Below are 15453 nucleotides of genomic sequence, written 5' to 3'. Positions count from 1 at the left end.
GGCAGCAAGACAACCACCATGGCTCGGGCGGGCGAGAAGACGAAGAATCCCCAGGAGATGATCACGACGGTGATGCTGTACACAGTCATCATGTAGAAGATGCAGGACATGATGATGAGGAAGATGCCAGAGCAGACGACGGGCATGATCATGAAGATGATGATGCCGGCGGAGCAGACAACGCTGGACCATCGATGGGCTGGGTGCAGGACCCTCATATTCAAGAGCTGCTTCTCAAGCAGACGGATAACACAAGAGCTGCCGCCCGAGAGAAAGCCAAGATGGATCAACTTGAGTTAGACACGGTTACTCCATTGTATGAAGGATGCAGGCCCGAGGATACCTGCCTGAAAGTAACGCTCATGGCTCTAGAGATGAAGGTAAAACACAAAATGACCGACGCATGCTTCGACGAGAACATGTCATTCTGGCACGAACGTCTTCCCAAGGGGAACAAGTGCCCGACCAGTTTGGAGGAGGCGAAGAAAATCGTGTGTCCTCTGGATTTACCGCACGTGAAATACCATGTGTGCATGAACAATTGCATCATTTATCGGGACGAGCACGCGGAGTCTACCATACGTCCTGTGTGCGGCGTCACTCGATACAAGAAGAGGAAGAAAGCTCCTCGAAAAGTGGTGTGGTACTTTCCGATCACTCCTCGTCTGCAGCGGTATTTCGCGGACCCTAAGGTAGCAAAGCTCTTGTGTTGGCACGCGGATAGGGAGGAGAAGAAGCGAGAAGATGACGCAAATGATCCGGAGATAGATAAAAAAGACAAGATGCTGAGTCACCCTAAGGATGCGAGCCAGTGGCAAGCGTTGAACTTCGAAGACCTAGAATTTGGGAACGATCCAAGGAACATCGTGCTGGGCACGAGCACCGATGGAGTCAATCCGTTTGGCAGCCAGAGAAGCACACATAGCACCTGGCCTGTGTTTGTGTGGATGTACAACCTTCCCCCTTGGTTGTGCATGAAGAGGAAGTACATTCACATGAGTATGCTAATTGAAGGACCGAAACAACCAGGGAACGACATCAATCTGTATCTGGGGCTGCTGAAAGAGGAGCTTGACACGCTGTGGAAAACGCCAGCCAATACATGGGACGCCGCAGAGAAAGAATATTTCCCTATGAGAGCCGCGCTGCTCACGACGGTGCACGACTATCTCGGTTACGGATATGTCGCGGGGCAGGTGGTCCACGGATTTTCTGGATGCGTCAGGTGCATGGATGACACAATGTATCGCCAGCTAGATAGAGATACCGGGTCTTCGAAAACCGTGTTCATGGGACATCGAAGGTGGCTTCGCGACGATGACCCGTGGAGAAAACGCAAGGATCTATTCGATGGTGAAACCGAACCCCGAGGACGCCCGCGTACGAGGAGCGGCGAGGAAATAGACGAGCTGTTGAAAAATTGGAAAGACTGCCCACTGCCGGGAAAGAAGCAAAAGGCGCCAGAGCCGGGAAAGAAGCGAAAGGCGCCAGAGCCGCTGTTGAAGGTATGGAAAACGAGGTCTGTTTTCTGGGACTTGCCGTACTGGAAGATCCACCGTGTGCCTCACAGCCTTGATGTCATGCATATCACGAAGAACGTGTGCGAGAGTCTGCTTGGTACCCTGCTCAACATGCCAGAGAGGACCAAAGATGGGCCGAAAGCAAGGGCAGACTTGAAATCAATGGGCATCAGGCAGGAGCTTCACGCTATATATGATGATGATGATGATGATGATGATGATGATGATGATGATGATGATGATGATGATGAGGCGAAGCAGGAGACGGAAAGTCGTCGCAAAGGCAAAAAGGCCAAGAAGACCGGAAATGACTACCCTCCCGCGTGCTTCACTCTAAGTCAGGAGGAGATCGAGCAGTTTTTCACCTGCCTCGGAGGAGTAAAACTTCCTTACGGTTACGCGGGGAAGTTAAGCAGATAACCTAGCGAAGCTGAAGTTCAGCGGGATGAAGTCTCACGACTGTCACGTGCTGATGACGCAGATACTTCCAGTTGCAATCCGTGGGATCATGGACGCGCACGTCCGTGAAACGCTATTTGGCCTATGCAACTTTTTCGACGTCATCTCTCAGAAGTCTGTTGGCGTGAGGCAACTCAGAAGGCTACAGGAAGAGATCATGGTGATACTATGCGAGCTTGAGATGTACTTCCCGCCCGCATTCTTCGACGTTATGGTGCATCGGCTGGTCCATATCGTGGACGATATCATCCAACTCGGGCCGACGTTCCTGCACAGCATGATGCCGTTCGAAAGGATGAATGGTGTCATCAAAGGATACGTTCGCAACATGTCACGTCCAGAGGGAAGCATAGCCAGGGGCTTTCTGACCGAAGAGTGCATCTCCTACTGCACGAATTATCTAGGCATCGAGAACCCCGTTGGTCTGCCCGTCAACAGGCACCTCGGCAGGCTCGCTGGATGGGGTCACCGTGAGGGTCGCCGCGAAATGCATGTCGACTTCGAGGGTCGACTCGCCGACTTTGAATGAGCAAACCTAGTCGCGCTACAACACATAGACGTGGTCGATCCTTGGGTGGTAGAGCACAAAACCTTTATTAAGAAGACGTACAATGACCGAGGCCAACAGAGGACGGACGGAGATATACTCAAAGAGCACAACTCATGTTTCACGCGTTGGTTCAAGCAGAAGCTTCTGTCGTACCCTTTACATGAGGATTCTTCCGCGGAAGAACAACTCATATTCGCCTTGTCACTGGGCGCCGAGCACAAGCTGATGACCTATGAGGCGTACGATATCAATGGCTACACATTCTACACCGAGGCCAAGGACATGAAGAGCGATGGTTATCAGAACTCTGGGGTAACGATGGAATCCTACACCGGTAACGACAAGGACAGATACTACGGAAGGATCGAGGAGATCTGGGAGCTGAGCTACGCTGGAGAGAAGGTCCCGATGTTCCGTGTCAGATGGGCCAAGAGCGTCCTAAAAGAAGACCGGTATTTCACCACCATGGTTATACCCGAAGCCAAATCCAAGACCGCAGGCGCAAACGTCACCGTGAAAAATGAGCCATGGGTACTGGCTTCCCAAGTGGACCAATGCTTCTTCATTACCGACCCGTCAAAGCCCAGTCGTGTTGTCGTGAGGAGAGGCAAAAGGAAGATCATCGGAATGGATGGGGTAGCCAATGAGCAAGACTTCGACAAGTACGGCGACCCGAGAATCGAACATGACGACGATGATGAAGTAGCAGCATACACCACAAGAAGAAGCAGGACCACCCTACCTAAAGGACGTCCGTTCCACAGAAGAACTCCATTTGCGAAAAAGAAGGGCAAGAAGATTGTGAACAGATAGCTAGCTAAGATCGATTGTATTTAAATCGTAGCCTTCATTTCTCGATTGTATTTCATGGGCACTTTTTGAACTATCATGAATATTTTTAAATTTCATGGACACTCGATCTCGATCCCCCTCCATCTCGATCGCTATCCCACCTCGCTAGATCCGGTCCCCCTCGCCTCCGAGCACCCCCCGGTCCACCGGCCCCCCGCACCCCGCGCACCCTCCCCCGCTCCACCGGCATTACTGTTTGATGATATTTTAAAAAAAATTATTACTGTCTTATAAAAAAATATTACTGTTATGATTTAAACAAGTTTGAACATATTTAAACACAAATAAATATCAAACAGCATTTTAAATGCATAAAAAATTTGTGGAGCCTGGGAATCGAACCCAGGACCTCCTGGTGTGAGAACTGGCTGCTGACCAGTCGAGCTAGTAGAGGGAACTTGGTGTGGATCAGGTCAGGTGGAAGATAACCTGTTGGCTCGAGCAGAAATCAAAAAAAATACTAATGGCGCACCAGGGTGAGGTGCGCCATTAGTATGGATGTACTTATGGCGCACCAAGGGGTGGTGCGCCATTAGTATTGTGCCCTCGCCCTCGATCCCCTTCCCCTCTCCTATCCCCGGCCCAAACCTATCCCCTCTCTCTCCCTCGCCCTCGCCCTAGATCCCCTTCCCCTCTCCTCTCCCGATGCCGCTGCCCCGCCGCCTCGATGCCGCCCCGTCGTCCTCGTCTCCGCCCCGACGCCGCGACGCCGCCCTCTCCTCTCCCGACGCCGCCGCCTCACCGCCCCGTCATCCTCGTCTCCTCGGCGCCGCTCTCCTTGTCTCCTCGGAGCACCACCACCACCCGGACCTCGTCGCCTCCCGGACCTCGTCGCACCACCACCACCCGGACCTCATCGCCCCACCTCGTCGCCCCGTCCACACCACCGCCCCCGTGAGCTCCACCACCACCCGGACTTTTCTATTGCTTCATGTTCATTATGACAATTGCTAATTCTTGTTTGATTTAGTAGCGTCTCATTTCTTGTGCTCATGGGAAAACTAAGAAAGCTTAGGACCATAATTGTGTTTGTTGTCTTGTTTGTTTCGGTTGCCTTTTAAAGAGAATGGGGTTAGCAAGAGAAATCAGCTTGTACACTATGAGTAGCTTATGCATGAGTCCTGATGGAATCACTATAAACACCAGGTCATTATAATTGTTTTCGAGGAGTAGTTTTGATGGTCAAGATCAGCATAAAGGAATACAACTTTATATCTGGTTTACCTTGGATTGTTTTACCTTGAGAAAATGCATTCCACTCAAAGACAGCCCATTTTGTACACTTTTTCGTTTGATAGATCTAAGGAGGCAGGAAAGTTCTCTTTTAGTCATCTTTATTGCAGTCAATGTCTCCACCACTCTGATATCCTCAGTATCATGGTTGTGCTCTGAATATCCAAGCAAATCATATTGGTTGTGATGATTGACTGAAACATAAGAAGTTTTCAGGTGGTTGCATTGTTTCTTGCTACCAACACCCGTAGTTTCTTTCTTTGTTTAGTTGGAAGTTTGTTATACTGATATAGTGTGCATAGGGAGTAAACGAATTCCTGCAAAACGAATTTTGTATGAGTTTTTTAGATCTGAATTCATTTATGTTCATGTGCGTCTGTCTGGCTGTGTATCCCAACTTGTGTTGATGCTCTGAAGTAGGTTTTCACTAAGAGAATTCAAAACTAAGACATGTTCTTAAACTGAAGCAGTATTTGTATCACAGAAAAAGTTCTGAAGCTGTTGAACCTTACCTTATGTATCACAAAAAAAGGCAAGGAACATCATGAACAACTCTCCATGACTTAATTTTCCTATATGCATTGGCCTGTACAGCAGGTTCACTTTTCCTATATGCATTGGCCAGTACAGCAGGTTCACTTTTCAAAACAAATTAGAGTAGACCTCATACACCCAAGAAAACCTGAAAAAAAATGAAGTTCAACCCCTCACTTTTCCTATATGCATTGGCCTGTACAGTTGGATTTGTTTCTGATTTTAGTGTTTTCAGTCTATTTTTCTATTTCTGCTTTAACATAACGGAATAACTAATGGTGGCTGCCTAATGATGACAGACTAAGTTTCTGATTTATTTTGTTATAGAAGTGTAGATTCATTGGTAGCAATTGTTTTCAGTGTCTCATGTTGCTTGTAGTGTTTTGTCCAAAATGTTGAATGATACTGCTTGGAGATGCATATATTGTTTCACCTCTTCACATGCCAATGTATTTTCCATGTTGTGATGGAGGCCTTTTTTGCCTTGTCCACCCGAGAGGCCCTTGAGTTTGCCGGAATGTCGATTAACTTCCGTTCCGGCAAATTCAGGTACTCCATATGTCCTATTTTCAGCAAAGGTCATGCTGAAATTTTCTGTGAATTTTAGCATGACTTTGCTAAAAATAGGACATATGGGGTACTTGTGACTAATGCATGGGCCGGGGTATCTTAGTAGTTAATTAAGTAGGATCAAGTGCCCCGGCGTACTTGTGACTAATGCATGGCTTTTAGGGTGCCTCGGTGTTGATAAAAACCGAAATGATGAAAGCTTAGGCTTTTAGGGTGCCTCAGCGTCGAAAAACCCTCAATGATAAAAGCTTAGCTTTTAGGATGCCTCGGTGTCGACAAACCCTAAATGATGAGACCATGATCTTGTTCCTTGACAATAACCAACTTTTTGACCAAACTTTGTTCCTATTTAGAGAGAAACATGGCCAACAACGATGAGGCCGGGGGTTCGGGCGTCAAGGCATTCTGGAAGCTGTCCCAGGAGATGGAGGAACAACCTCACTTGTATGAGGACGCCGCCTTCCCCACCGATCCTGAGACCACTGATGGTACCGTCGAGGATGACCCCACTGATGCCACCACTGATGGTGCCGCCGAGGATGCCACCACTGATGATGGCGGCGCACGCACAGATGGCAGCCAACCGAAGAGGCAACGGAAGGACCGGCGCCCGACCGTGCTCCGCACCCTCAAGGAGGAAGTTACTGAAGTGGACTCCGACGGGAATCCAACGGCGCCCGAACGAATAGTCAAGGGGTATGTCGTGTACAAGGGTAAGGTTCCCGGAGTCTACGACGACTGGGAGGAGTGTCGGAGACAGGTTCAGCGATTCAGCGGTAACAGTTACAAAGGGTACGCCACTAGGGCCGAGGCCGAATATAGATACGCCCGCTATCTAGTGGGAGAGGGGAGGGAGCGTTGGAGGAACCAGATGAAGACGAGTTTCATCGTGATGATGCTCATCGTGATGACCGCAGCTCTCTTCTATGTGATGGTAGTTTAGATGATCGATATCGACTTGTAATGTGAAGATAAACTCGCGGTCTCGAGACTTGTAATATAATGTTCTATCTTTGTTCGGTCTTTTCAATTCGGAGACTAATATGATGAATTGTATTCGGAGACTAAAATGATGAATTGTATTTAGAGACTAATCTTCTATTGTATTCGATGAATCTGTTGTTGATGTGTGCTGTCTATATTTTGTCCAATTATACATTTTGTAACCTGTGCAAAAAACAGAAAATAAAAAAATAAAAAAACCTAATATTCATACTAATGGCGCATCACATCATAGTGCGCCATTAGTATGCCAAAGGATACTAATGGCGCATCACTAAACAGTGCGCCATTAGTATGCCGAAGTTACTAATGGCGCATCCTGTTGTTGTGCGCCATTAGTATGCCAAAGCACCTGGGTATAGATGCCCCCCTGGGAGGCATACTAATGGCGCACTGTTGTATATACTAATGGCGCATCTGGGGTGCGCCATTAGTATACCAGATACTGATGGCGCACCAGTGGTGCGCCATTAGTAAAATATACTAATGGCGTGGCACTAATGCCGCACCACTAATGCGCCATTAATGGCCAAATTAGGTGCGCCATTAGTAGGCCTTTTCCTAGTAGTGACGGGTCCGCAAGAGGGGTCGCACTCTTCTGTGTCTGCTTACGTTATGCATCGCTTAATATGATGACATGCTACTTTATCGTCGTGTTCACCTATTAGACTCCGACTCAGGTCCAAACTTATGCTGAAACTTGAGTTTTTACATGGTTGTGGGGTACATATTAGGGCAGCAATCAGTACTATATGTCTACTATCTGGTTAATCTCGGGTGTCTACTATGAGTTTTCTGTTGGGTGCAAACAAACATTAAAGGAGCCATTATCTGTATTTTTTAACTAAAGCTATTATCTGCCTGCTATCATTGGTTTTGGGTCTATCCACAGTTTTCTACCTTCACTCTGGATTTGTGCATGCACTCCTTACATAATCTCACTATGTTTTATTCCTATGCATGTCAGTTATTGTACACAATGGAACTGAACATGTAGAGCAAAAGAGACGAGCCTTGTGTGGCAATAAAATTTCATGCAGACGTCGCTCCATGGTGGGCGCAAAGGCAGCCCCCCTCCACCCATTTCGGATCGTAATCAAGAGGAAGATAACTCTTCTGAGGGGGATTCAGAAGCAGAAGACCACTCCTATTTACCCCATGAGGTCTTCGTGAAGGAAATAGGCCCTAGAGGCAATAATAAAGTTATTATTTATTTCCTTAAACCATGATAAATGTTTATTATTCATGCTAGAATTGTATTAACTGGAAACTTGATACATGTGTGAATACATAGACAAACAGAATGTCACTAGTATGCCTCTACTTGACTAGCTCGTTGATCAAAGATGGTTATGTTTTCTAGCCATAGACATGAGTTGTCATTTGATTAACGGGATCACATCATTAGGAGAATGATGTGATTGACTTGACCCATTCCGTTAGCTTAGCACTCGATCGTTTAGTATGTTGCTATTGCTTTCTTCATGACTTATACATGTTCCTATGACTATGAGATTATGCAACTCCCGTTTACCGGAGGAACACTTTGTGTGCTACCAAACGTCACAACGTAATTGGGTGATTATAAAGGTCCTCTACAGGTGTCTCCGAAGGTACTTGTTGGGTTGGCGTATTTCGAGATTAGGATTTGTCACTCCGATTGTCGGAGAGGTATCTCTGGGCCCTCTCGGTAATGCACATCACTTAAGCCTTGCAAGCATTGCAACTAATGAGTTTGTTGCGAGATGGTGCATTACGGAACGAGTAAAGAGACTTGCCGGTACCGAGATTGAACTAGGTATTAAGATACCGACGATCGAATCTCGGGCAAATAACATACCGATGACAAAGGGAACAACGTATGTTGTTATGCGGTCTGACCGATAAAGATCTTCGTAGAATATGTGGGAGCCAATATGGGCATCCAGGTCCCGCTATTGGTTATTGACCGGAGACGTGTCTCGGTCATGTCTACATAGTTCTCGAACCCGTAGGGTCCGCACGCTTAACATTACGATGACAGTTTTATTATGAGTTTATGAGTTTTGATGTACCGAAGGAGTTCGGAGTCCCAGATGAGATCGGGGACTTGACGAGGAGTCTCGAAATGGTCGAGACGTAAAGATCGATATATTGGACGACTATATTCGGACATCGGAAAGGTTCCGAGTGATTCGGGTATTTTTCGGAGTACCGGAGATTTCCGAGAATTCGTATTGGGCCTTAATGGGCCATACGGGAAAGGAGAGAAAGGCCCCAAAGGGTGGCCGCACCCCTCCCCATGGACTAGTCCGAATTGGACAAGGGAGGGGGGCGCCCCCTTCCTTCTTTCTCCTTCTCCCTTCCCTTTTCCTACTCCAACAAGGAAAGGAGGAGTCCTACTCCCGGTGGGAGTAGGACTCCCCCCTTGGCGCGCCCTCCTCCTAGGCCGGCCGCCTCCCCTTTGCTCCTTTATATACGGGGGCAGGGGGCACCCCATAGACACAACAATTGATCTATTGATCTCTTAGCCGTGTGCGGTGCCCCCTCCACCATATTACACCTCGATAATATCGTAGCGGTGCTTAGGCGAAGCACTGCGTCGGTAGAACATCATCATCGTCGCCACGCCGTCGTGCTGACGAAACTCTCCCTCAACACTCGGCTGGATCGGAGTTCGAGGGACGTCATCGAGCTGAACGTGTGCTGAACTCGGAGGTGCCGTACGTTCGGTACTTGATCGGTCGAATCGTGAAGACGTACGACTACATCAACCGCGTTGTGTTAACGCTTCCGCTTTCGGTCTATGAGGGTACGTGGACAACACTCTCCCCTCTCGTTGCTATGCATCACCATGATCTTGCGTGTTCGTAGGAAATTTTTTAAAATTACTACGTTCCCCAACAGTGGCATCCGAGCCTGGTTTTATGCGTTGATGTTATGCACGAGTAGATCACAAGTGAGTTGTGGGCCATATAAGTCATACTGCTTACCAGCATGTCATACTTTGGTTCAGCGGTATTGTGAGATGAAGCGGCCCGGACCAACATTACGCGTACGCTTACGCGAGACCGGTTTCACCATTGCGAGCACTCGTTGCTTAAAGGTGACTGGCGGGTGTCTGTCTCTCTCACTTTAGTTGAACCGAGTGTGGCTACGCCCGGTCCTTGCGAAGGTTAAAACAGCACCAACTTGGCAAACTATCGTTGTGGTTTTGATGCGTAGGTAAGAACGGTTCTTGCTAAGCCCGTAGCAGCCACGTAAAACTTGCAACAACAAAGTAGAGGACGTCTAACTTGTTTTTGCAGGGCATGTTGTGATGTGATATGGTCAAGACATGATACTGAATTTTATTGTATGAGATGATCATGTTTTGTAACCGAGTTATCGGCAACTGGCAGGAGCCATATGGTTGTCTCTTTATTGTATGCAATGCAATCACCATGTAATTGTTTTACTTCATCACTAAGCGGTAGCGATAGTCGTAAAAGCAATAGTTGACGAGACGACAACGATGCTACGATGGAGATCAAGGTGTCACGCCGATGACGATGGTGATCATGACGGTGCTTCGGAGAAGGAGATCACAAGCACAAGATGATGATGGCCATATCATATCACTTATATTGATTGCATGTGATGTTTATCTTTTTTTGCATCTTATCTTGGTTTGATTGACGGTAGCATTATAAGATGATCCTTCACTAAATTATCAAAGTATAAGTGTTCTCCCTGAGTATGCACCGTTGCGAAAGTTCTTCGTGCTGAGACACCACGTGATGATCGGGTGTGATAGGCTCTACGTTCAAATACAACGGGTGCAAAACAGTTGCACACGCGGAATACTCAGGTTAAACTTGACGAGCCTAGCATATAACAGATATGGCCTCGGAACACGGAGACCGAAAGGTCGAGCGTGAATCATATAGTAGATATGATCAACATAGTGATGTTCACCGTTGAAACTACTCCATCTCACGTGATGATCGGACATGGTTTAGTTGATATGGATCACGTGATCACTTAGAGGATTAGAGGGATGTCTATCTAAGTGGGAGTTCTTAAGTAATATGATTAATTGAACTTAAATTTATCATGAACTTAGTCCTGATAGTATTTTTGCAAATTATGTTGTAGATCAGTAGCTCGCGTTGTTGCTTCCATGTGTTTATTTTTGATATGTTCCTAGAGAAAATTATGTTGAAAGATGTTAGTAGCAAAGATGCGGATTGGATCCGTGATCTGAGGATTATCCTCATTGCTGCACAGAAGAATTATGTCCTTGATGCACCGCTAGGTGACAGACCTATTGCAGGAGCAAATGCAGACGTTATGGACATTTGGCTAGATCAATATGATGACTACTTGATAGTTTAGTGCACCATGCTTAACGGCTTAGAATCGTGACTTGAAAGACGTTTTGAACGTCATGGACCATATGAGATGTTCCAGGAGTTGAAGTTAATATTTCAAGCAAATACCCGAGTTGAGAGATATGAAGTCTCCAACAAGTTCTATAGCTAAAAGATGGAGGATAATAGCTCAAGCAGTGAGCATGTGCTCAGATTGTCTGGGTACTACAATCGCTTGAATCAAGTGGGAGTTAATCTTCCAGATAAAATAGTGATTGACAGAATTCTCTAGTCACCATCACCAAGTTAGTAGAACTTCGTGATGAACTATAGTATGTAAGGGATGACGAAAGTAATTCCCGAGCTCTTCGCGATGCTGAAATCGACGAAGGTAGAAATCAAGAAAGAGCATCAAGTGTTGATGGTTAACAAGACCACTAGTTTCAAGAAAAGGGTAAAGGGATAGAAGGGGAACTTCAAAAAGAACGGCAAGCAAGTTGCTACTCAAGTGAAGAAGCCCAAGTCTGTACCTAAGCCTGAGACTAAGTGCTTCTACTGCAAAGGGACTGGTCACTGGAAGCGGAACTGCCCCAAGTATTTGGTGGATAAGAAGGATGGCAAAGTGAACAAAGGTATATTGGATATACATGTTATTGATGTGTAGTTACTAGTGTTTATAGCAACCCCTCAGTATTTGATACTAGGTTCAGTTGCTAAAGTGTAGTAACTCGAAACGGGAGTTGCATGGACATAAACTAGTTAAGGATGAAGTGACGATGTGTATTGGAAGTGGTTCCAAGATTGATATGATCATCATCGCACACTCCCTATACTTTCGGGATTAGTGTTGAACCTAAATAAGTGTTATTTGGTGTTTGCGTTGAGCATGAATATGATTTGATCATGTTTGTTGCAATACGATTATTCATTTAAATTAGAGAATAATTGTTGTTTTGTTTACATGAATAAAACCTTCTATGGTCATACACCCAATAAAATGGTTTGTTGGATCTCGATCGTAGTGATACACATATTCATAATAATGAAGCCAAAAGATGCAAAGTTAATAATGATAGTGCAACTTATTTGTGGAACTGCCCTTTAGGTCATATTGGTGTAAAGCGCATGAAGAAACTCCATACTGATGGGATTTTGGAATCACTTGATTATGAATCACTTGATGCTTGCGAACCATGCCTCATGGGCAAGATGACTAAAACGCCGTTCTCCGGAACTGTGGAGAAAGCAACAGATTTGTTGGAAGTCATACATACAGATGTATGTGGTCCAATGAATATTGAGGCTCGTGGCGGATATCGTTATTTTCTCACCTTCACAGATGATTTGAGCAGATATGGGTATATCTACTTAATGAAACATAAGTCTGAAACATTTGAAAAGTTCATATAATTTCAGAGTGAAGTGGAAAATCATCGTAACAAGAAAAATAAAGTTTCTAAGATCTGATCGTAGAGAAGAGTATTTGAGTTACGAGTTTGGCCTTCAGTTAAAACAATGTGAAATAGTTTCACTACTCACTCCACCTGGAACACCACAGTGTAATGGTGTGTCCGAACATCGTAACCGTACTTTATTAGATATGGTGCGATATATGATGTCTCTTACCGATCTACCACTATCGTTTTGGGGTTATGCATTAGAGACGGCTGCATTCACGTTAAATAGGGTACCATCTAAATCCGTTGAGATGACATCTTATGAACTGTGGTTTGGCAAGAAACCAAAGTTGTCGTTTCTTAAAGTTTGGGGTTGCGATGCTTATGTGAAAAAGTTTCATCCTGATAAAATCAAACCCAAATCAGAGAAATGTGTCTTCATAGGATACCCAAAGAAGACAGTTGGGTACACCTTCTATCACAGATCCGAAGGCAAGACATACGTTGCTAAAGAATGGATCCTTTCTAGAGAAGGAGTTTCTCTCGAAAGAAGTGAGTGGGAGGAAAGTAGAACTTGATGAGGTAATTGTACCTGCTCCCTTATTGGAAAGTAGTTCATCACAAAAACCAGTTTCTGTGACGCCTATACCAATTAGTGAGGAAGTTAATGATGATGATCATGGAACTTCAGATCAAGTTATTACTGAACCTCGTAGGTCAACCAGAGTAAGATCCACACCAGAGTGGTACGGTAATCCTGTTCTGGAGGTCATGTTACTTGACCATGACGAACCTACGAACTATGAGGAAGCGATGATGAGCCCAGATTCCGCAAAATGGCTTGAGGCCTTGAAATCTGAGATGGGATCCATGTATGAGAACAAAGTGTGGACTTTGGTTGACTTGCCCGATGATCGGCAAGCCATAGAAAATAAATGGATCTTCAAGAGGAAGACGGACGCTGATAGTAGTGTTACTATCTACAAAGCTAGAATTTTCGCAAAAGGTTTTCGGCAAGTTTAAGGTGTTGACTATGGTGAGAGTTTCTCACTCGTATCTATGCTTAAGTCTGTCCGAATCATGTTAGCAATTGCCGCATTTTATGAAATCTGGCAAATGGATAAACAAAACTGCATTCCTTAATGGACTTCTTAAAGAAGAGTTGTATATGATGCAACCGGAAGGTTTTGTCGATCCAAAGGAAGCTAACAAAGTGTGCAAGCTCCAGCGATCCATTTCTGGACTGGTGCAAGCCTCTCGGAGTTGGAATAAACGCTTTGATAGTGTGATCAAAGCATTTGGTTTTATACAGACTTTTGGAGAAGCCTGTATTTACAAGAAAGTGAGTGGGAGCTCTGTAGCATTTCTGATATTATATGTGGATGACATATTGCTGATTGAAAATGATATAGAATTTGTGGATAGCATAAAGGGATACTTGAATAAGAGTTTTTCAAAGAAAGACCTCGGTGAAGCTGCTTACATATTGAGCATCAAGATCTATAGAGATAGATCAAGACGCTTGATAAGTTTTTTCAATGAGTACATACCTTAACAAGATTTTGAAGTGGTTCAAAATGGAACAGTCAAAGAAAGAGTTTCTTGCATGTGTTACAAGGTGTGAAATTGAGTAAGACTCAAAGCCCGACCACGGCAGAAGATAGAAAGAGAATGAAAGTCATTCCCTATGCCTCAGCCATAGGTTCTATAAAGTCTGCCATGCTGTGTACCAGATCTATTGTATACCCTACACTGATTTTGGCAAGGGAGTACAATAGTGATCAAGGAGTAGATCACTGGACAGCGGTCAAAATTATCCTTAATGGAATAAGGATATGTTTCTCGATTATGGAGGTGACAAAAAGGTTCGTCGTAAAGGGTTACGTCGATGCAAGTTTTGACACTGATCCAGATGACTCTAAGTCTCAATCTGGATACATATTGAAAGTGGGAGCAATTATCTAGAGTAGCTCCGTTTAGAGCATTGTAGACATAGAAATTTGCAAAATACTTACGGATCTGAATGTGACAGACCCGTTGACTAAAATTATCTCACAAGCAAAACATGATCACACCTTAGTACTCTTTGGGTGTTAATCACATAAGCGATGTGAACTAGATTATTGACTCTAGTAAACCCTTTGGGTGTTGGTCACATGACGATGTGAACTATGGGTGTTAATCACATGGTGATGTGAACTATTGATGTTAAATCACATGGCAATGTGAACTAGATTATTGACTCGAGTGCAAGTGGGAGACTGAAGGAAATATGCCCTAGAGGCAATAATAAAGTTATTATTTATTTCCTTATATCATGATAAATGTTTATTATTCATGCTAGAATTGTATTAACTGGAAACTTGATACATGTGTGAATACATAGACAAACAGAATGTCACTAGTATGCCTCTACTTGACTAGCTCGTTGATCAAAGATGGTTATGTTTTCTAGCCATAGACATGAGTTGTCATTTGATTAACGGGATCACATCATTAGGAGAATGATGTGATTGACTTGACCCATTCCGTTAGCTTAGCAATCGATCGTTTAGTATGTTGCTATTGCTTTCTTCATGACTTATACATGTTCCTATGACTATGAGATTATGCAACTCCCGTTTACCGGAGGAACACTTTGTGTGCTACCAAACATCACAACGTAACTGGGTGATTATAAAGGTGCTCTACAGGTGTCTCCGAAGGTACTTGTTGGGTTGGCGTATTTCGAGATTAGGATTTGTCACTCCGATTGTCGGAGAGGTATCTCTGGGCCCTCTCGGTAATGCACATCACCTAAGCCTTGCAAGCATTGCAACTAATGAGTTTGTTGCGAGATGATGTATTACGGAACAAGTAAGAGACTTGCCGGTAACAAGATTGAAGTAGGTATTAAGATACCGACGATCGAATCTCGGGCAAGTAACATACCGATGACAAAGGGAACAACGTATGTTGTTATGCGGTCTGACCGATAAAGATCTTCATAGAATATGTGGGAGCCA

This window comes from Aegilops tauschii, chromosome 7, assembly GCF_002575655.3.
Source record: "Aegilops tauschii subsp. strangulata cultivar AL8/78 chromosome 7, Aet v6.0, whole genome shotgun sequence".
NCBI classification, from domain to species: Eukaryota; Viridiplantae; Streptophyta; class Magnoliopsida; order Poales; family Poaceae; genus Aegilops; species Aegilops tauschii.
Note: the sequence above shows the minus strand (reverse complement) of the source record.